The 22,860-nt window shown below is 41.3% G+C and overlaps 1 long non-coding RNA gene across 1 annotated transcript in view; it reads left to right on the plus strand.

Annotated features, from left to right (window-relative positions):
* The window catches only part of LOC132683511 (uncharacterized), a 41,013-nt gene extending 21,114 nt beyond the window's left edge, over positions 1 to 19,899 (plus strand). Inside the window, exon 3 of the long non-coding RNA XR_009612266.3 lies at positions 19,511 to 19,899. This is a non-coding gene — a long non-coding RNA (uncharacterized LOC132683511). The remainder of the gene's footprint in view (positions 1 to 19,510) is intronic.
* The last annotated feature ends 2,961 nt before the right edge of the window (positions 19,900 to 22,860 follow it).

Below are 22,860 nucleotides of genomic sequence, written 5' to 3' on the forward strand. Positions count from 1 at the left end.
AAAACTAAAGACAAAAAAATATTGAAAGCAGCGAAAGAGAGTTTAGAGCATACCTTTGTGAAAACCACCATTCAAATTACAATGGATTTCCCAGCAGAAATTATAGAGGCTAGAAGGAAATGGCAGAACATTTTTCAACTGCTTAAATGAAGTGTCAACCTAGAATCCAATGTCCAGTGAAAATATCCTTCAGGGGAAAAGGGAAATCAAGACATTCTCAAAAACAGGAAAACAAGAGAATTTGTCATCAGAAAACCAGCAAAAAGAAGAAAGAATTTCTCTAAACAGAGAATAAATGATAAAAGAAGAAATCTTAGAATATCAGGAAGAAATAAAGTATATGGTAAGCACAAATATAAAGACAAATACAAATTTGTATAAAATACAAACAAGACTTTCTTCCTCTTGAATTTTTAAAAGTATTTTTCACAATTGAAGCAAAAGTTACAATTCTGTTTAATATGGATGTCAATGTATGTAGAGAAAATATTTCAGAAAATTATATTTTAAATGGGGGAAGGTTAAGAAATACAGAGGGAGATAAAGTTTGTATACTTCACTCAAACTTGTTAAATGATGCCAGTAAATAGTGATAAGTTATGCATATGTGATGTAAAACCTAGAGCAACCACTAAAACAGCTATACAAAGAGATAAGATTGTAAAAAACAAAAGATACAGAAAAATAAAAAAGCAATTATAAAAAAATGTTCAATTAACCCCATGAATGGCAGGAAAAAAAAGAAAACATAAATTTAAAAAAACAGAAAAATAAAGCAAAAAATAAAATGACAAACATAACCCTAAGATATCAATAATTATAAAAAAATGTAATGGTCCAAATGAATTAATTAAAAGACATTGGCAGAAGAGAAAAGAAGAAGAAAGTGGTAGAAATCACCATGCTGATATTAAAGCTTTATATATATATATACCTATATATAGATATATATACCTATATATAGGTATATATATATATATATTAGTGTAGGTATATATATATATACCTATATCTATATATAGGTATATATAGATATAGATATAGATATAGATATAGATATAGGTATATATATATACCTACACTAATCAAACACCTCCACTATTGGTGGAAGAATAGAAACATAGATCAACAGAACAGGATAAAGAAGTAAGAAATAGAGTCACAAAAAATATGCCCAACTGTTTTTTGACTAAAGTACAAAAACAATTCAATGGGGAAAAGCCATGCTTTTAAACAAATGGTGCTGGAATAATTAGATATCTATAAACCAAAAAATTTTTAGAATAAAAAATAAACTTCAATATAATCCCCACATCTCACACAAAAATTAACTCAAATCGATCACAGACTGAAATGGAAAATGAAAAACTATAAAATTTTATTTAAAAAATAGGAAAAAGTCTTCGGTATCCTGGGGCAAGCAAGAATTCTTATAATTGACACTAAAAGCATGATCCATAAGAAGAAACAAATGACAAAATGGAATTCATCAAAATTAAACTTTTGATCCAGAAAGACCCTATTAGGGGATAACAGAACAAGGATACAGACTGGAAGAAAATCTTTGCAAACCACATATACAACAAAGGACCATTATCCTGAATATATAAAAACTCTCAAAACTCAACAGTAAAAACAAACAACCAAGCACATGGAAGATGTCCATCATCATTTGCCATTAAAGAAATGCATATTAACACCAGGATGAGATATCACTACACACCTATCAAAATGGCTAAAATAAAAAAACAGTGACACCACATGCTTGAGAAGATGCAGAGAAACTGGATCACTCATACGTTACTGCAGGGGGAATGGAAAATGGTACAGCCACTCTGGAAAATAGTTTGGCTATTTCTTTAAAAATGAAACATGCAATTACCATATGAACCAGTAATTGTACTCCTGGGCATTTATCCCAAAGAAATGAAGGCTTGTAATCATTCCAAACCTTATATGTAAATGTTTACGGCAGTGTATTAGTTTGCTAGTGCTGCCCTAACAAAGCACTACAAACTGGGTGGCTTTAACAACAGATGTGTATTGTCTCACAATTTGGGAGGCCAGAAGTCCAAGATCAAAGCGTCAGAGGATCACTTCCCCCATGGAGGGTTGTGAGAGAGATTTTGTTCCATGCCTCTTGCCTGGCTTTTGGTAGTTGTCTGCAGTTCTTGGTGCTCCTTGACTTGCTGAATCATCACCCCAATCTCTGGCTCCATTTTCAGGTGGTATTGACCTTGTGTGCATCCCTGCGTCCAAATTTATCCTTTCACAAGAACACCTGTTCATCTCAATGACTTCAATTTAAACTTGATTAACCCTGTGAAGACCCTATCTCCAAATACAGTCATATTCTGAGGTACTGGGGGCTAGGACTTCAACATAGGAATTCTGGGGAGACACAATTCAGTTCACAATAAGCACCTTTATTTGTAACAGCCCATTCCCGGAAGCAACTTAGATGTCTTTTGGTAGGTAAATATTTAAACAGGCTTTCTTGATCTATACCATGGAATATTACTCAGTAATGAAAAGAAAAAATGTTGATACATGCAACAATCTGGATGACTTGCCAGGTCATTATGCTAAGTGAAAAAAGGAAATCTCCAAAGGCTTCTTAACATACTGTGTGGCTCCATTTATATAACATTCTTCAAATGACAAAATTGTGGAAATAGATAACTGATACGTGGCTGCCAGGAATTAAAGAGGGGTTGGGGCAGGAGAGAAGTGTGTGCAGCTAAAGAAGGAAAAAGATGGATCCCTGTGGTGATGAGATGTTCTGCATCATGACATGAAAATCAATATCCCAGTTGTGATACTGTACTGGGCAAAAGTACACAAGAACTCTCTGTGTTTTTTTCTTACAACTGCATGCCAATTTAATATGATCTCAAGATGAACTTTTAACCTAAAGAAATAAAATGTTTTTTTTTTTAAGTTTGTGCTGGTTTTCCTGCATTATTGTAATCAAATGTGATAAAAACAGAAGACTTAGAAAATAAAGAATAATATGTGGAGAAACATTTTAAAATCGTTCGTAATCCAACATAAGGTTGTTGTTTCTATTTTTTTTGTTGTTGTTGTTTTTAAAAAAAATTTAATGCTTTTTTTATTTTTGAGAGAGAGAGAGAGAGAGAGAGAGAGAGAGACAGAGACAGAGCACGAGCAGGGAAGGGGCAGAGAGAGAGGGAGACACAGAATCTAAAGCAGGCTCCAGGCTCCAGGCTCTGAGCTGTCAGCACAGAGCCCGATGCAGGGCTCAAACTCATGAACTGTGAGATCATGACCTGAGCCAAAGTCAGACCCTTAACTAACCGAGCCACCCAGGTGCCCCAAGGTTGTTGTCTCTAAAAAGTAATGAGTTACAATATGTATGTAAACTACATGACATCTGGGATCAGCCTGCCGCTTAAAGTGTAGGTAAGATTGAGTTAAATGCATCCTTACTCACATGTCCCTTTCAGTGTCCCGTGAAAATCAAAACAGTTTCCCCAGATTCCTGTGCTTGCCTGGAGGTAGGAGTAGAAAGTGTTTCAACCTCATAGATACGTGTGTTTCTAAAGTCCTTCTTTGGCAGAATCAGTTCCATGTGTGAATCATTTGCCAGATAGGCTCATGACATTTTCAAAGCTGCAGCCCAGCCCCTTCCATGAAGCTCCACTCTCTTGAGATAGGTGGGTCCTTAGTGGGTTTTACCAACCATCAAAGAAAGGTGGCCAAGGAGAGGAGTACATCACACCAACGAAACACATTCAAATTAAACACCAGATTCCTCTGCACTAGTAAGCCTTGGCTTCACCCACAGATGGGTATTATAACTGCCCCCTTTTCTCCTGAGGCCTTCAGCCTTATGCCACCTTTGAATGTCCTGTCTTTTTCCTCTTACCCCCTCACTTTTCTCCCTCAATTCCCAAGTCCCTGTTCATCATTTATTCAAAGGAGTTTAGCCTTCTCTCTTGTTATCTTGGTTCTTGGTAGCTCAGAACCTCTGAGTATCACTTTCTCACTAAGCAGCTTGTCAAGGATTTTTCTAGCCCGAGATATTTTCTTCCTTAAGAAAACTCCTTGTGCCGTTTGTTAAGAAAACCCATTTATTTCCCTTACCATGCACTTGCTCAGGGGATATGGGCTAGCCCTGTGTCAAGGGACATAGCTAGAGACAGAGGTGGTCAGTTATCCTGATCTTCGGTTTCTCTGAATCATTTCTAACATTGGCCTCTTCAAAGTTGGTTCTCTTTGGGGGAACGAAGGCATCACAACAGTAATTCCATAAAATATAATAATGCTAATAAGGATATCTGTGGCATTCTTCCTTCTTTCTTGTTAACCAAACCCCAATATTGCCTGAGCAGCAATATGCCGAATTCATTGGATTAATCACGATAGGTACTACGGGCTAAATTGTAGTCCCCCAGAACTCAGACCATATTGAAGTCCTAGTCCCCATTACTTCAGAATGCGACTACATTTGGAGAGAGAAACTTTAAAGAGGTAATCAAGTTAAAATGAAGTCATTAGGATGGCCCCTAATTCATTCTGACTGATACCCTTATAAGAAGAGGAGATTAACACCTAGTGTGTCACATAGAGGAATGACCATGTGGAGACACAGGTAGAAGACAGTCATCTACAAGCCAAGAAGAAAGGCTGCAGACAAAAACAACCCTTCTAACACTGATATTGGATGTTTAGCTTCCAGAAACATGAGAAAATAAATTTCTGTCGTGTAAGCTCCCCAGTCTGTGGTACTTCGCTATGGTAGCTCTAGGAAACTAATACAATGGGTCAAAGTCAGTCATGGAAATTTGTTTTTATTTTGCATATGGCCCAGCTATAGAAAATTAGATATAACAAGAAGTCTTTTAGGACTTTCAAAGAAGCCTCCTATGTTGCACTTTAGATGTTATTCTAGGAAGACATGATGCTCGGAATGGTAACAGCCATCTTGAAAGCATGGAAGAAAGAAAAAGGAAATTCCACAGACATTGATCTTAACCTTTGACATTGATGAGTTGCTGACTCAACGCCAGAACTGCTAATCTCTGGACGCCTTGCTTTGAAACTTTTATTAATAAATCTGAATCCTTTGAATGAGTTTTGACAGGGTCACTCTTTTTTTCAGCCAAAAACATCAAAACTGTCACATTTCCAAGAGTTACATTCATTGTTTTCACATGAAGTCAGTTCAATCCTTTGTCTGAAGTCTGGAAGACTCAGTCTCAGAGGTAATATTAGTAAAGCAGGTAAAATTAGTAAATCAGAAGAATGACTTTCATCACTTTAGAAAAGTAGAGGGGAATGAACTAGAGGTACAATAGGAAAATGCCATTGTATTTAAATTGTATCTAAAGTCATGTGGTAGAAAGTATCCCCTTCCTAGCCTTGCCATATTAATTCTTTATTCAAGAGACCTTTACTGAGTGCTGTCTACTTACACTGCGCTTGGTGCCATTTCCACTGAAAGGGATATTAGGCTTATTTATACTTTTTCCTGACTCTGGTTCAAGATTGTTTATTGTGTATATGGAGACTAAATATTTTAGCTAGACCCATTTGGCTGACGAATAGGACCAAAGGGGTGAGGTCAAAGCTGGCCTGTTGCCTTTGGCTCTAAAAGCAGCCAGGCACTGTCCTTTTCACTTTCTGCCCCACGCCATGATAGACTCCACCTTTCAGAGGAAAAGCATCAGTCCCGTCAGAAAATACCCGAAGAAACAATGTAACATGGCACCGTGAGTCGGGAACCGCCTTGGGGAAACTGTGCGAAGTGAGTGTCTGCTCCAGGCAGCGGCCCACAGGCACAGGCTGCTTTCCAGAGGGCAGTACAGCTCGTGAAAGCATGCTGGCGCCACTAAGACATGGTCAACTGCCACTCTCCCAGGAGCCTTTGCTGCTCCAGAGGTGGGGCGGCAGCTGACACAATTGGTGGCGAGTTCAATCATCCTTCTGAACCAAGCAATTCATGGCTGGCGTCGGGAGGGGAAAGTAAAATAAGCCTTGGGTTTTTGTTTTTGTGCGTACGTGTGTGATGACAGCCAAGGAATCCTTATTTTCTTTCCAGGTGCCCAATAACTGAAAAGCCACTACTGAGGGTGCCAGTGCTACCATCTCGGTATTGTTGTTGCCCCACTGAGGGGTGGGTAGGGGCTGGCAGTCAGACAGACGGTGCTTTAATTGGTCTCCTCCTGGAAGGGAAAGAGCCAAACGTTTGCGGGATGCTTCTTGGAGCCAGTTTCAGAGTAATAAAAGTGCATCTTTGATACACAGAGAGTTTATGTTCTTCATAAAAATGCTAATTGCAATCTTCGCAGAGAGCAGTGGCAAGAATGCTTTTCCCCTTAGGCTTTTCAATAGGGATACGGTTGTGCTATGTGGGTGACCTTGTATTCACTAACTAGGGACAAGGCTTCAGTCCTCTCCGCAGCCTTTCGAAACCTGCTGTAAGGATTCCATCACTGCGCGTCTGAGACCATTCAAACTCTTTTCATGGAAAACTGGAAAGCGATCTATTTGTTTCTTTAAAAAAAAAAAAATCTCTTAATACAAATACACAGAGGGAGCTTAGAATATTTTTCCCTCAGTGAGTATGTTTTTCCAAGGTCAATTTGGAGGTTCTTCCTATTTGGCTGAGAAAAACTGGGGCCCCGGTAAAGGCATCCACAGCTCTCTCTCTCTCTGTGGCTTGGAAACCTTCCCCACCTACAGATGCTACAAGAAGTTGCTGATGTTTTTCCAGGGCCCCACTGTTTGCTTCTCTCGCTACAGAGAAGGAAGACAGGGTGATGAGTGAGGTTTTATTTGTCCTGCAGGATGACTCATTCAGCAAGAGTTTCTGACCCAGAATTCTCATCTTTCTTTGCTCTCTCCGTCCCCAACCCCCAAGCTTCTTTTATATTTTGGTCCTTGGGCAGGTTTCCATTGACCTTCTCTTGCCATCCTCTCCCTCAAATCTCAAAAAAATAATAAGTTTTTTTTTTAAGTCCAACTTCCCACAATTGCATTCAATTTACTCTGGGAACTCGTTTAAAGGGCAGGGGTTTTGAAATATGATCAACAAAATAATCAGTTCTGGGTTACATTAAATAGCATCCTTCCAGACTGACCTAAGACTAGAGAGGGAAAACAGCTTCCTCCAATCCCTCCCACCATGAGCTGGACTCTATGTCTCAAAAACTTTGTATTGAATGGTTCCCAAAATGATGTCTGCCTTTCCAACAGGGAGAGTGCAAAGTCTTTCTCAGAACCCAGTCTCATCTTTGGCCCAGCTGCAGGCAGGTGTTACTAAATAGCCTGACGCTCCTCTCGTACTCACAATGTCTCCACAGCAGACGTTCTGTGCTCTCAGGAAGGCTGGTCTTTCTTTGCAAAGGGGTGGGGTGAGAGGGACGCTCAATGTAAGGGAATCAAAACATAGTAGACTAACCAGACCGAAACATTACAGCATCTAACCAATTTTCACTGCAGCCACACAAATCCAGGGGACCAAATATTGAAATTTGCCTTCATAAGATCCAATTTCTAACATCTCTTCTAATTCGTTACAAGATGCACAAGACGCTATTCTTTCAACTTTGTCCTTCCCCATCTGTAAACTGGAGAGAGAAAGAAGGAACACAGAGCAGTGGATTCTTGTGAAGGTGCCACTGTCCAGCTGTATAATACCCTTTTACCCAGGTCACATACTAAATAGTCATATGGAACCTATCTGTTCTGTGACTGTGGCACAGTCCAGACCGAGGAGCCAGGGTTACTAGGAGCTTCGGCGGACCGCAGCTGACAGGAGGTAGTCTCTACCCCAGGCAAGAGGGCCCAAGGCCGGGAGAGATCAGCCAAATCAAAGGCAGTGTGTTAGGGAAAGCAGGGCTTTTAACTCAAGGAAGATGTGCTACAAACACCACATTTAGATCACGGCTAGTGTCACAGAACCACGTGTTCACAGCCAGATTGATCAGTATCAAATGCTCCGATGTTCTAAAGATATGAGTGAACAGGTACCTAAAGGTGGAACGAGGGGATGGAAAACAAGCTGGTGAACATGTTTCACCTCGGCGAGGACTGAAAAGATCTGGCTAGAGATTTTGAATTCTGCACTGATGAAGGTGTCTTCTATTAGCCAAGTAAAGAACAGCTGGGTGTGGTAAGGTGAAAAGACGGTAAATACAGGGAGAAGGAACCATGATAGCAAGAAGGTAGTCAGCATGGTGTGAGGGAGAAGCACAAGACTATACAAATGAGGAACGAATAAATGACATGAAAGAAGTAGGTGACAGCAAAGGGCATTGATGACATTTGAGGGAAAGTGACACAATTAGATAAATATGGCAACAGTATGTTGCAGGATTTGGGAAGAGTAGGAAGACAGAGAAACCTGTGACTTACCCTGTTTTCCTCCTAAGCATTCTGTTTTATAATTAAATTTTTTTTCATCTCTGTCATTATTTTTTTTATTATATGAACTTTATTGTCAAATTAGTTTCCGTACAATACCCAGTGCTCATCCCAAAAGATGCCCTCCTCAATGCCCATCACCCACCCTCCCCTCCCTCCCACCCCCCATCAACCCTCAGCTTGTTCTCAGCTTTTAAGAGTCTCTTATGCTTTGGCTCTCTCTCCCACTCTAACCTCTTTTTTTTTCTTTTTTTTTCCTTCCCCTCCCCCATGGGTTTCTGTTAAGTTTCTCAGGATATAATTTAAAAATTTTAATGTTCTTTTTAATGCATCTTTCCCTAAGAAAGCAGGTACAGATCTTTTTTGTCTTGTACACTCCAGTGTCCCCAGCACCTGCTAGTCACCTAGCATGTAGGAAGTATCTAAACAATTTGTGTGTTCAATCAATGAGTATACGGATAAATGAATATAAAGCTTAAAGAAACCTCGGGTAATGACAGGCAGGATAGAAGCAGGAACAAATCCATGCGAGTCTCATGAGGTGTTAAAACCAACAGCACATGGTAACAGACTAGATTCGGGGTCGCTGGAGGGAGTAGTCAGAGGTGAGAGATTTAGGAACGAAGTGTCTGAGTGAAGGATGCTGCTTTGGGTGGGAATAGAAAGTGACATTCCCAGGAGCCAGAGTGGGGCCAGGTCCAGATGGAAATGCAGTTGGCTTTGGTCTTGCTGAGTTAGGATAGTGATGGCTATCTTGCTGATATGTCCAGAAGAGCTGAAAATACAGACTGGGGGCTCAGAAAAGAGGTCAAAGCTGAAGAGAGAGCTTTGATTTTACCTGTGGAAAGGCACAGGTAAAAGCTGTGGGCAAGGATGAACTTGTCCAAGAAAGCGGGCAGAGACGAGAAAGCAAACAAAGACAGAGCCTTAGGGAGGGTGGCAGGATGAGCCAGTGTCTGAAGTTTATGAACCACGTCTTGATCTCCTGATTCAGTTATCTGATCTCTTATTCATCGGCCAACCCAGAAAACACCACATATCTTTGTCCGGCCCAAGGAGAGAAGGCCTTTAAATGCACGCTGCATTCCAACCATTAACTACAATCACCAGCTCTTGCATCAACCATTAACAGCTAGAAGCCGCTCTGAGATTGCCACTCGAGGCTGTACGTTGCGAACTTATTTTTCCCTCTGATGCTGTTTAGCTTCTGATGATGTTATTAAAATGAAAGAATTTTTTTTAATGAGCTGGAAGGGAATCCACTTAACCAAATTGTTTGTAAAAGGAATAAAACACACCAAGACTCTCTGCTTTGCACCATCCACCAATATAGGATCCTGCAAGAACCTTCTTATGTAAATATTTACAAGGAGGGTAAAAAAGGAAAGTGGTTTGGGGAGCCACCAGATGGAATAATACAAGAACAAACTTGCATGCAGTCAAAATGGGCTGTAGCAATAACTGGGCACCCTCTCAGGAATCTACTATTGCCTGGGGGCTGAGGAAGAAAGAATATAGAATAAAAGAAATAGCAGCTCCCGCAGAGCGTCTCCGGAGCCCCATTTTAGCTACTCTCTGAAAACTGGGTTTTCGTTTTTATTAAAATCTTCAAAACCTAATTATAATAAGGTCTCTAATACTAATGTTTATGGATTGAGTCATTATCCATCAGTCTTCTATAACCAACCTCTAGTGTCTCCCCAAGTCTCTCGGAAGATGCCATTTTGGTGCCTTGGGGGCTGGTGAACAGGAGTTCATCATCTTCCTCTTGGGTTGCCTTCCCCAAGTCTGGTCTCTTTACATTTCATTTCTGAGGTTGCTGTCTGTTCATGCCGCTACCCACGAGCCTGTGATGCCTTCCCAGTTTCTCTGTCTGCCTCATATGGCCTATTTACAAAGAAAGGATCATTAAGATAAATAAATTGTATAACGTCTCTGTGACTGCTTTCCTGCCCTCCCCCACCTCTCCCTGGGCTCCCCAACCCAGAGAACATTTGAAGCAAACTTGACTCGCGATGCATTTTGCAAATAAACCACAAAATAACATGATTGTAAAAATGTTAGCTGCAAAAGTAATAAATAAGGAAATAAATAAGTGTGTAACCACAGAGGCTTGTCTGGCTCCTCGGCCCTCTGACCACAGAGGCCCTCTGCTGTCTGTCCTCACTAAGGGGGAGGCCAGGAAAGTGGGAGAGCACTTCATCCTTGCCCACAGGCCTCATAGGTGGAAGTTACATGGAGAGAGGACTTTTTCTTTCTTTGCAAGGTAGATAGTTCTATGGCAAAGCTACCCAACAACTGAAAACATTATCAAAGAATGGAAGACGTGGGCTTCTTGCCTCTGTCGTTTCAGATTCACTTACCATTTTTGAGCATGTAATAGGGGTCAGGCTCTGGGCCTGGATAGGTTCATGGTACATCTCTTTAGTAACCCTAGGAAGTGGATAGGATTAGTCCCAATATGCAGAAGCGGAAAGTGAAGCCCATCACTTTCCAATGTAGAGATCAGCCTAGAACATTTCACAGATGCTGTGAAATCTCCATAATGATTGGAATGAATGAAGGAGTAGAGGAGAAACGTGTGTGATTTTTTCTGTCCTGTTTTCGGTCCTGACTTTTTAGACCCCCTCATTTACAAAGATTTTGGGATTAACACACTAAAGTCTAAACAGGAGGCTTGCCAAGTTTTTTTTTACTTACTTTTACTTTGAAATCCTGATTGCCCAAAACCCCTCTTCACCTGTGGGGTGGACACCTGCGTGGCTGAAGGATTCTGCCAAGGACATGACCAGTTCGGCCCAACCAAAGATAAAATGGAGGTTGAAAGCTGGGCCTGAAACCAGATAATAGAGGGAAAATCTTCAGTTCGGGCCCAGAATCCAGTGTTCAGCAATATTTTATGCCCCAGGACAGTGTTTAACTATTGGGGAAGGAAAAGAGAGCCATTGTTATTTAATATTTACAATATACCAGGCACTTTGGTCAGAGCCCCTGAGTCACACAACCTGAAAGGAAGCCCTATTCACATCATGGTCCTATAGATGGTGCCCCTCCCCCAGTGTTGTGTAGTACACGTGACCTGTCAAGCATTTCAAGATACCCTTTCTTCAAGGAGACACCCAAACAAACAAAAGACAAACAAAAACAAACAAAATCCAAGAAAAACACAACCTCAAATAAGCAACAATCAAACGATGGAGACAGATGTGTATGCAAATGATAATCAGGGGTTAGGAGTAGAGATAAGTGCAGTTATAGGCTGAAAATGGAACCACCATTCAGTTGACCAATCTCACATCAATTAATGTCTTTGATTTTCACAACTCCATGAATAAGGGTTATTTTCCATTTTCTAAATGGAAAAACAGAGGTTCAAAGAAGAAATGTGATTTTTCTGAAGTACCCATCTCTTAAGTAGGAAGCTAAGTCCAGTACCCAAGTCCCTAGGCCATGCCTCAGAGCTCTTTCCTGCTCCTCACCGCCATATTGGAAATGCCTCAGAAGAGGGACCAAAAGCAGCTCAGTATGCCAGTATCTGGAGGGGGCTGCTGAAAGCCACAGTCAGGAAAGAACCAGAAGAAACCTTAGGAACGTGGGAGGCACAAAGATTACAAGGATACTGGAAGGAGAGTGTATGACAAAAAATGACCCACAGCATCTTGGACTTATTAAACATCAAATCAAATCATTCCTTCTCTAGGATGTAGCATCCCAGATGGGGAAGTTTTATGATTTTAATACAAATGTTATCGTAACTTAGTCGGATTACAACTCTTTCAAAAATCCATTACGTGTTTGTCTATATTCTGAAACAAAGCACAAAAAATGCAATTTAGCCTTTTTGGGAGGAGTGGACTACAGGCTGTCACATTCTTCACTGAACTCTAATGCACAATGACATTCTAGAGGACTCTAAATTTAAGGGACTCTTGACCTCCACACTCAGTTCAGATTGCAGCGATTTTTTTTTCATGCTTGTGGATTTGTGGGAGGGCTTTGTTTTTTGTTTTTCTGTCTCCTCTCCTCTTACTAAGCCATCAACCTTGTACTTCTCTCCATTTTCAGTAGCCTGCCCGTGCCAGCACCTTCTCCCACTTTTAATTTGCTGTGTTTGGTCTCATATGTATTTGTAGGTAACCAAGTTTGTTATTAGTCTGTATAAATTAAAATTAATCAAGCTCTGAGTAAAGGACTATAGCCCATCAGCAAACTAGGTCAACATTGGTGCATTAAGTTTGAGCCCTTCTTGTGGCTGTATCCATGTCCTGTGCTTATTTGCCAGGTTTACTTGTATTTGTTCAGTGAATGGCCTTTAAGACCCGACTTAAGTAAAACTTCCTTCAGAATCCTGTGAATCCCCAGCCGAAATTACTTCTGCCTCTGAACTCTCAAACTAGTACATGTGTCTTGGGGTGATGGGTTGTCACCAATGCCTATCTTGGGTTTGTTGTCAGTGGGGCTTTTCCCTTTAATAAAAGTAAAGTTTAAAGACAGGATTTGTATTTTATTTGTCTTAAGATCTTCTGCCAACCAAGGCTTTGTACATAATTAAGACACAGAGACTGTCCTTAAGGGGATTTTATCCTAGTAGAAGGGGCAAATGGGAGGGGGGGAGAAGGCAGAAAGAGTTGAAAGGGAAGGAAGATAAGGATAAATGTGGAGAAGGGGAGGAAGAGAAAAAAGAAGTAGAAGACCCTCTAATCCCTTAGCTTAGTCCATTTTCCCAAACAAATTAGGAGCCACTTCTGGCATTTCCTGAGTTTCTCGCTAAAATCTGTCCCATGACTGTCCACAAATGTAGACAACTGCCATCAGAGCCAGGACGGAGGGACCGAACACAAGCACCCAGATGTGCCCCCAAACCATGCCCACCAGAAAGGACACCGAAGGCCAGGAGGCCCCGCTGCTGGGAGGCTTGTGGGAGGAGGGAGCAGCCCCAGCTGGCAGGAGACGCTGTGGGCTCTGCCCTTTCCTGCCTCGCCACAGCCTGGCTCCACAGCACCAAGTGAGCATGTCCTGGAGTGAACTCATCCGAGGCCCTCCTGCTTTCGGACAGGTATTCAAATGAGTGAATGTTTTATTTTAAAAGACTTTGTTTAAAAATACGGTCTCAGAACTTTCTCTGTTCCTCCTGCTCTCATAGTCCCCAAGGCCAGTATAAGAGAACTAGCCCAGTTTGAAATCAACAAAATCAAAGCAATTTAACATTGGTTGGACTCCCAAATATATACCCTATGAATATTCTGCTTTGGAACTTTCCACAACCTGTCTTCTCCAGATCAGTGGTCGAATGAATTGTCATGTTCTGGTGACATGAATTTTGATGCATAACAGTACCTTCCCATGTGTGTATGGTGTTGCCCCATAAGGCGTTAGCCTTCGTAAGTTCTCTTGGCTTTGATTGATAAGGCTGCTGTAGTGGGTGCTACATGTTGTTTTGGCCTTCTTAGCACCTATTTTCTCCTATTCTGGCAATCACTTTTCCTTTAGAGAACCACCCCTCCCTCTCAATCCATGTGGTATATGAGGAACTGACCTTATTCCTCTTAGCTCCCAAGCTTGGTCAATCAGCACATCTAACCTCACTGGCCACACTAACCAAATAAGAGATGGGCACGTGTCCCTGTCAGTCCACTGAGAGTTGATTGTGGATTTTTTGTCAAAATTACTTGGGGGGGGGGGTGGGGAAGAAAACCAACTTTTGGTTAAGGTTTTTTAACTGATACCATATAAATATGCAGCTGCTGAGAAACACTAACAAACAGATGCCTGATAAAGAAGCCAACACAAAAAAAAAAAAAAAAAAAAAAAAAAAAAAAGAAGCCAACACAGAGAAAAGCAGAGCTGATAAAAGCAGAGAAGCATTATTCTGATTTTCTTACTTGATACCTGTTGCAATTTTTCAGTTATGTACCCAATATGTGATTTATTGCTTAGTCTACTTTGTGTTGGGTTTCTGTTAGTTGCAACCAAAAGATCCCTGGTTAATAGAGGTGCAGAGACAAATGTAATATAAAATTCCTATCTTCATAATGCTTTCTACTTTGCAAAGTACCATCAAATGCATTATCTCATTTAAATATCATAAAAGATTCAAAAGTTGGCCATTATTGGGCAAAAGGCATGAACAGACAATTTTCCAAAGAAGATATCCAGTTGACTAACAGACACATGAAAAGATGCTCGACATCAATCGTCATCAGGGAAATACAAATCTAAACCACAATGAGACACAACCTCACACCTGTCAGAATGGTTAACATTAATAACTCAGGCAACAACAGATGTTGGCGAGGATGTGGAGAAAGAGGAACCCTTTTGCACTGCTGGTGGGAATGCAAACTGGTATGGACACTCTGGAAAACAGTATGGAGGTTCCTCAAAAAAATCAGAAATAGAACTACCCTAGGACCCAGCAATTGCACTACTAGGTATTTATCTAAAGGATCCAAAATGCTGATTTGAAGGGGCGCCTGCACCCTAATGCTAATAGCAGTGCTATCAACAATAGCCAAAATTTGGAAAGAGCCCAAATGTCCGTTGACTGCTGAATGGATAAAGAAGATGTGGTATATATATACACAATGGAATTTTTTACTCAGTGACCGAAAAGAATGAAATCTTGCCATTTGAAATAACATGGTTGGAACTAGAATGTATTATGCTAAGTGAAATAAGTCAGCCAGAGAAAGACAAATATCACATGATTTCACTCACATGTGGAATTTAAGAAACACAACAGATGAATATGGGGAAGGGAAGGAAAAATAATATAAAAACAGAGAAGGAGGCAAACCATAGAGACTCTTGAATACAGAAAACGAACTGAAGGTTGTTGGAAGGGAGGTGGGGGCGGGTGGAATGGGCTAAATGGGCTATGGGCATTAAGGAGGGCACTTGTTGGGATGAGCACTGGGTGTTACATGGAAGTGATGAATCACTAAATTCTACTCCTGAAGCCATTATTACACTGTATGTTAATTAACTTGGAGAAGAAGAAGAAGAAAAGAAGAAGGAGGAGGAGGAGGAGAGGGAGAAGAAGAAGTTGTTGTTGTTGGCGGCCATTATCATGCTCCCTATTTAAATCATGAGAGAATGGAGGTTAACAAAATTAGCCAAGCCCTGGTTGCTGGTAGGTAACAGAGCCAGACAGGCATCCGATGTTCCTACTCTAAATTCAGTAGCATCCATTCTTGTTCCAGAGAATTTACAATCAAGAACAGAAGACAAGCTGAGCCCATGTATAAAGTTGAACAGTCAAAGCCAGACAGTACATACAATGGTGAAATATACCTAATGAGGCAGCATTGTCTGTAAAATTGATGGTCTTTGGAATAAATGATCTGTGTGTCCAGAGGTGGGAGAGTGCTGAGGATTTGCAGCATTCACAGAAAGCATGGATAAAGGACAGCACTGTTGTTAAACTTTTCCAGAGGATTTTAAGGCATTGGGATGCCTTTTAAGATCCAGAAAGCCTTTTAAAAATCTTCTAGTCCAGTCCTGTATGAAAGAAAGAGAGGAAAGAAAAGAAAGAAAGAAAGAAAGAAAGAAAGAAAGAAAGAAAGAAAGAAAGAAAAAGAGAACAAACTGAACTGGTTAGAGAAATGGAAAAAGGGGCTTGTTGTTATTTTATTATTGGTCATTCATTTATCACCTACCCTGTTCCAGGCTCCATTTGTGTATATTATCATCAGTGCTCACAACACTGCAAGTCAAGTATCATTATCCCCATTTTCCTGATTTGGAAAATAAATCTCAAAGTTTCTTCCCTCGGTGTCTTTGTACAAGCTGTGCTCCTGTCTCAGATAGCCTTGCTTTTCTTAGCTGAATGAGGAGCACCTACTTATCTTCTAAGACAGTCTGAAGACTCCTCCCACAGGGACATTTCTGCCCTTCCCCACTCACTGGCCTCTCCCTGCATTCAAGCCCGGCCAGCAGCAGGGAAGCACCGCACTCACTAGAATTTGAGGTCTTCGTTCACAACTCTTCTCCCTCTACCACACTGCCAGTCCCTTGAGATTAGATGCACAATCTAATCTGTTGGTCTTTGTACATCCGGTGCCTCCCTTAAAAGCTGGCACCAGAGCAGATGGGAAGAGAGAGAGAAGGGGAGAAGTGGAAACAGAGGACACAGGCTTAGCCTCCAGGGAATGTCCATAGTTGCAAAGCTGTGAAAGAACAGGAGGCGGCCAGGATGAAGGTGTTGGAGAAGAACCAGAGTAATGCTGGGTCTCAGGAAATGTTGGAGGAAAGGTTGTCAAAAGCATCAATGTGGCAGAGAGATATCAGAGAGTGGGACTAGAGAGAAGGTGAGGCAGTGGGGAGCCATGCTGGTTTTGCAATCGGCTCGAAATCCCTTAAAGGAAATTATCAGAGGGTTCGGATTTATCAAAAGACGTGCTTTTCTCTTCAGGCAATCTGGAGGATCTATGAAGTTGAGTAATGGTGTAATTATACTTCTCGGGCTGCTTTGCCTAAGTGACCCGGGTTGAAAGACCTCCAGGGTTTCTGGTTTCCATTTCCAGAGCAGGGACTAGTTGCAACAGATCGGCTCTCCTAGGGGAAAACCCACCACAATGATGGTGAAGCACATTTCACAGCCAAGGAAACTGGGATTCAAAACCAAAGTACAAACTGAACTAATAAGCTTCACAAGCGTTGATAGTTAAACTGACAGGTGAAAGATTCTTAATGTATCACTACACGAAATCTAGGGGCTTTCCCCCTAATTTTGGTTGTAGCACGAAAGGAGAAAAACCAGGCACTTCTGTATAATACTGTTCATGGTTACCATCAGAAACCCAGTCCTGGGTGGATCAGCCTTGGGTCTCTGTCCAGAGGGAGAAAAGAACAATGAGCCAGAAGACCTGATTTCAGCAGTTCCACTTATCAGATGTGTGATGGCTGGGCAAGATACTTCCCCTCCCTAAACCTCAATGTTCTTATCAGTGAAGTGGGTAATATAACAATACCTTCCCCACAGTGTTGGTGTGGAAATCTAATAGGACACTGGTCTTAAAAATTGTTTGTAAACTCTAAAATGCTATGCCGATACTATACATTTCCAGCACAAATAGAAATGCTCTTTTACCAGTGTTGATAAAAGGTGGAAACAAGCTCAAAGTTTGAATTCCTCAGCCCACAAAACTCAACCCTTTTCCATCTTTTTTCTGAATTTATGTTTCTCCAATCTCAGTATACCCATCTGCTGAGATAAGGACTTTCTTTTTTTATTCTTTCACTACCTATTTAATGAATACCTATTACATGCTGGGCATTATTCTGGGCACTGGAGATGTAAAGGAAGAACAATGGCAAAAATAATCATAGCGACTACCCAGTGTTCCTTGAGCACTCTCTATGTTGCAGGTTTTAAATCAGGCATTTGACATCTACTAACTCATTGAATCTTTGTAATGTCACTAAGGTAATATTTATTACCTTCATGTCACAGACGAGGACATTAAGACTTGAAGAGGTTCAGTAATTTGCCCCAAGTCACACAACGGGTCAACGGCAAAGCCAGGGCCAGAAGAAGGACTGACCTAGGTTACTTGTCCCTAAATCCTGTGCATTTGCCACTGTGCCAGACTGTCATGGTGGGCAGGGTCTCCACATGCCCAGAGCTCACAGGCTAAATGAGGTTGAAGACAGGTCAATAAGGAGTGACAATACCTGCCTCCACAGGGGAGTACCTGGGAAGAGCAGCCCCTCCCAGAGAACAGAACTCTGTGAATGTGCTTTGAATACTATTTTTCTTTGAAATACTTATAGCCTTTTCGATCTCATCATAATACTACCCCTCGTGATTCTGCAGGATTTTGTGACCTGTTTACGAGGTATTTTACACTCATGATCTCATTTGATCCTCCCAAGAGTAATGTGAGATGGGTGGGCCTCGGACAATTCTTCCCAGAACTGAGGAAACTGAGGCCCGAAGAGAGAAGGCTGCTGGTCCTGAGTCATCCACTTAGCAGTGGCTAAGTGGAAACTGAGGAAATGAGGCCCAAAGAGAGGCCATTGGTCCTAAGGCATCCATTTAGCAGCGGCAGACCAGGGACTTCAAACCAGGTCATCAGACTGGGGTCCAGGTTTCACGAATGTCCGGCCTTAAGACAACATCATCTTCCTATCTTGGCCCAGAAGCTTTGACAAACTGAATTACCTCTTTGGTCAAACCTGCAGATGTGTCATCAGAGATCTCAGAGGAGGATTTTGAAGTTCTTCTTTCATATGTGTGTGTATACACACACACACACACACACACACACACATATATATTCATATGTTCATATATGAATATATACACATTTAAAAGTAAGCTACTTTGTATTTATAGAGTATCTTTTGTCACTTAATTCTAAACACTTCTAGGCTCAAAGTTTAGAGACTCTCAGGACTAATTAGCCATTGACTTGGATCCTCTCTGACCTTGTCTAATGTCATGATCTAATGTGACCATTTTGGTCATTTTGAAACACTGTGGGTCACAGTACATATCACTTCGGGAGGCCCGGCACATGCAGGGCATATGGGTATCAGATATGCACTGTACTTATTTCCTAGGGCAACGAGAGCCCTCCAAGCAGGTTCTCCCATGAGCCTGAGCTTAACATATGAAAATGATTTCCAAGCATCACGAAAAAGTCTTCAGAGACTCTGAACATGTTTTTTCACTTGTTGTGTATAAGCAATATAGTTTTAAATACCAGAATAGGTGTTTTTATTTTCATTTTCTCTCTCTCTCCCATGTTTCCCACTTCACTAAAAGGTACCCGGCCATACAGCCAAAGGAAACATGCAAGGACTTACTTTTATAGTCATTGACACTTGGTCAAGGACAAAAATTATTACAACTGACTCTTGTATGCCTCAATGGTGATGAGGGATAAGAAGGTTCACGTCTATGTAGAAGTTTGAAAACTGTCAATTGGAAGTTAAGGCCCCTTCCCTTCAACCAAACATTCTTGGTTCTGGGTCTATGGGAGAGTTTCTGAGAATAAGCAAACTGAACTGTGGATTCCTGGTTGGGGAAGGCCCGGGTTGAAATATGTTGTGATATTACTTATGAAGCTCAAGCTTTGAATATGTAATCTGAAAAGTATGACTATCTTTACAGTGCCAACAGAGCAAAAGCCAATGTAACCCATAAGCCCCTGGGCATATGATGATCATCACCAGGATGAGAGGCTGTGGAAAGGACAGGCCAACCAGACTGCGGTTTGAATGCATATCCTGAAGACTCTGTCCTCCAAAGATATCCTTTGAAAAACATAGCTCTGATCATGATACTCTACAGTTTAAAAGTCAGCCCTTTCCATCTAGTCGCTGAGTGGCCCATGTTCCTCCCTGGCCCCACTTCTTTGCACATATGTGCCTGGAATGCCTCTCTCCAACTCTTTCTCCCTGGGAAATTTGGCAAGCTCGAATGCCACCTCCTCTGAGAAGTCTTCCCTGACTACCAAAACAGTCAGTTGTTCCTTCCTCTGTGCTCCCTTAGCACTTTGTACACAGCTCTAGGGTAGCATTAAACATGTTGCCTTGTAATTTTTTATAGGTCTTTTTTCTTTGCTACATTAGACTCAAATCAGACCTTATCTAGTCTCAGGGTCTCACACAACGACCGGCACATAGCAGGCACTTACGTGTTTGACAAAAGGAAAGGGGGGGGAAGGATGAAGAAAGAATAAAGGGAAAGAGACGGAAGGTGAACAGGAGGGAAAGAAAAGACACAGGAAGGAATGGAAGAAGGAATAAATAGTGTTCTATGTCCCCAACTGATAATCCTGCTGTAAAATAGGAATAATCTCGTCTTCCTCTCCACAGACATGGAGAATCCATATTTATTTCACAGTCTCTCAATTAAGTGCCTCATTTGGATCCAATAAGACATTTATTGACTCTTGGTTTTTCTATTGATTCTGAAAAGGCCCCTAGAAAGATTTAATAAGTGTAGAAAAGATAAATAAGTGTACAGGTAATAAACTCTAGATTACATAAGCAAACATTACTTAATTACATTCCTATTAATACACTGACTCTGTAATGAATTTTTGAGGCATTTAATTATCAATTTGACAAGATAATCTAGGGGTAGTTAATGATTATACCAGTAAATTGTTTTTAAAAATCACTGACAATTATTAAGTCTCGTAACAGACATCAAATTAACTTGCTAGAACTGTCTGGTTAAATAGACAGCAGTTAATTATGAGGTACTTTCACATTGCCTCAAATTTTAATATGTAAGCCGTTTTAATTGTGTAACGTCAAAAGTGTTGTGTAAGGGAACAGTTTACCCATGGGGAATACTCATATTCTGTGTAGTGTGACCACAGGACAAGTACGAGCATGATCTGAGATGTGTAGCCTGGTTTGTCCCACTCTTCATCTTGGAACAGAAAAATAGAACGCTCTGGAAGAGACAAATGATTGTCATAGAGTCAGGCCTCTGAGGTCATTCTAACTTGTCTCTCAGAGGGAACTACGGGAAAGTGGTCAGATTATAAAGATTTGGGCTAATGATGACAGTATTTGCCACCTTATGAACCTCAACTGTGGGCCAGACACTGTATCAGTTGCTTCATATAGATAATCTCTTTAATGGTTGAAAGATAGCAAATCCACCAATACGTAGGTTTCCCTTGGAATGCTGAGAGAGGCAGAACAAGAAATCACACACACCAAGCCACTGAAATGACTCATCTCAGCTTAAAACGGCAGCCAAAGGCTGTGGCCACTTGTCAGGAACATGTCAGACAGAGAGCAATGGTCCCAGTGTTGAAGATATAAACATAGTTGAAGACCACTTACTTTTTAGGGGTTTAGAGTATCTCTTTTGCAACCTTCTTGCCAAAAGGCCCCTATCTGCCCTGATGGCTGGGCCACTTTTTATTCAATGAGCAGTGGAGAGGAGACACTTGATAAAGTAGCTTTATCGTGACCTTCACAGTTCTAGATTTGATATTCTTTCCTGCAACTGCCTTACTCACTCTATATTTTACCATCATTTTTACATGTGACTTACCCCTTGCCATCTAAACCCAGGTTTCTTGGGTCCCGTCCTCTAGGTTAGTTCTCATGCTGCTGTGTGCAATGATTGCCCGCCCAAACTAAATATTCAAAAGAGTATTTCCTGAGTTGAACTGAGTTAAGTTCAACTGAGTTCAGTTAACTGAGTTAAGCCAGGCAGGATTGGACTGGATGGGAAGGGGTTGTACTGGATTGCACTGCATTGGACTGGACTACGGAATTAAACGTTGTAAAAAGGGAGGACAGATTCCAGAACCTATGTTTCTTCTGCTTTGGGGCCAAGGCACTTTCAGTGATAACAGAGCAACACGAGAGCTGTGCATGGACTCTGTAGCCAAACTACAGATTCCTAAGTTCACACCTCCGCACCACCACTTACTAGCTCCGTGATGTAGGATAAGTTCCTTAAATTCCTTGTGCCCCCCTGAGTAAAAGCTAGGGTAATAGTCCCTACTGTACAGGACTGCTGTGAAGAGTCTATTCAATTAATTGATGCTTGTGAAGTCCTTGGAATAACGCCTGGCACACAGAACATATATAAGTGTCCTTAAGTTTTTAAAATAAAAATAATTTTAGAAAACAAAATCACTACTTTGAACTATATTCCACTTTATACTTTATGAAGTGTTTTCACATATGGCGGCTCCCATCACGTATCCACAGGAAGGATTACCCCCATGAATCCCCATCTTGCCTGAAAGCAAGTGCAGATCAAGAAGTCAAGGAGGCCTTAAACGGTTATAGACTTGAACTCAGTTCTGTCTTACTGAAGACGTATTTTCACTTTGGAAGGTACTAGCATCTTATGATGCTGCTGACAGTTTTCATACATGGTTCCGACTACAGTGTAAGCTCCTGGTCGCCTGATAGGCAAGAGTCATGCATAGTCATAGTAGCTTCTGTGTTAGCAGAACAGACTTTTTCCTGCCCAGCACTCAGCAGAGCAAAGGATCCCGGCCTGGATTAAGTTCTATGGAATGAGTTCTGTGATGTGGTATGATAGAAATAGCCCCAGTGAGGAAGTTGGGAAACCTGAATTTGGCCCCTGGCTCAACCACTAACTCTGGTGATATTAATAACTAACATTTATTGAGAGCTTACTCTGTGCCGTGCACTGTATTTATATCATTGAAACCTCACAACAACAAACCGTGGGCATGTTTATTATTGCATTTTGCCGAGGAGAAAAGTGAAGTATGGTGGATGAGTGACTTGTTCAGGTGAAGCTGCTGGTAACTGCTATGATAAGTCTTATTTGGAGATTGAGGGGATGGGACCACTCTGACCTCAAAGGCACATTCCAACCCAGTCCATGTATAATTGAGTGAGCTCTTGCCTAATCCTCTCTCCTCTGGGGGTAATTCTGTGGTTCTGGGCAACTCTATGGTAACCTCAGACATCACAAGGCCTCTCAAGATAAAAACTGGTGAATCGTTG

The sequence above is a fragment of the Panthera onca genome, chromosome C2, assembly GCF_046562875.1.
Source record: "Panthera onca isolate mPanOnc1 chromosome C2, mPanOnc1 haplotype 2, whole genome shotgun sequence".
Lineage (NCBI taxonomy): Eukaryota > Metazoa > Chordata > Mammalia > Carnivora > Felidae > Panthera > Panthera onca.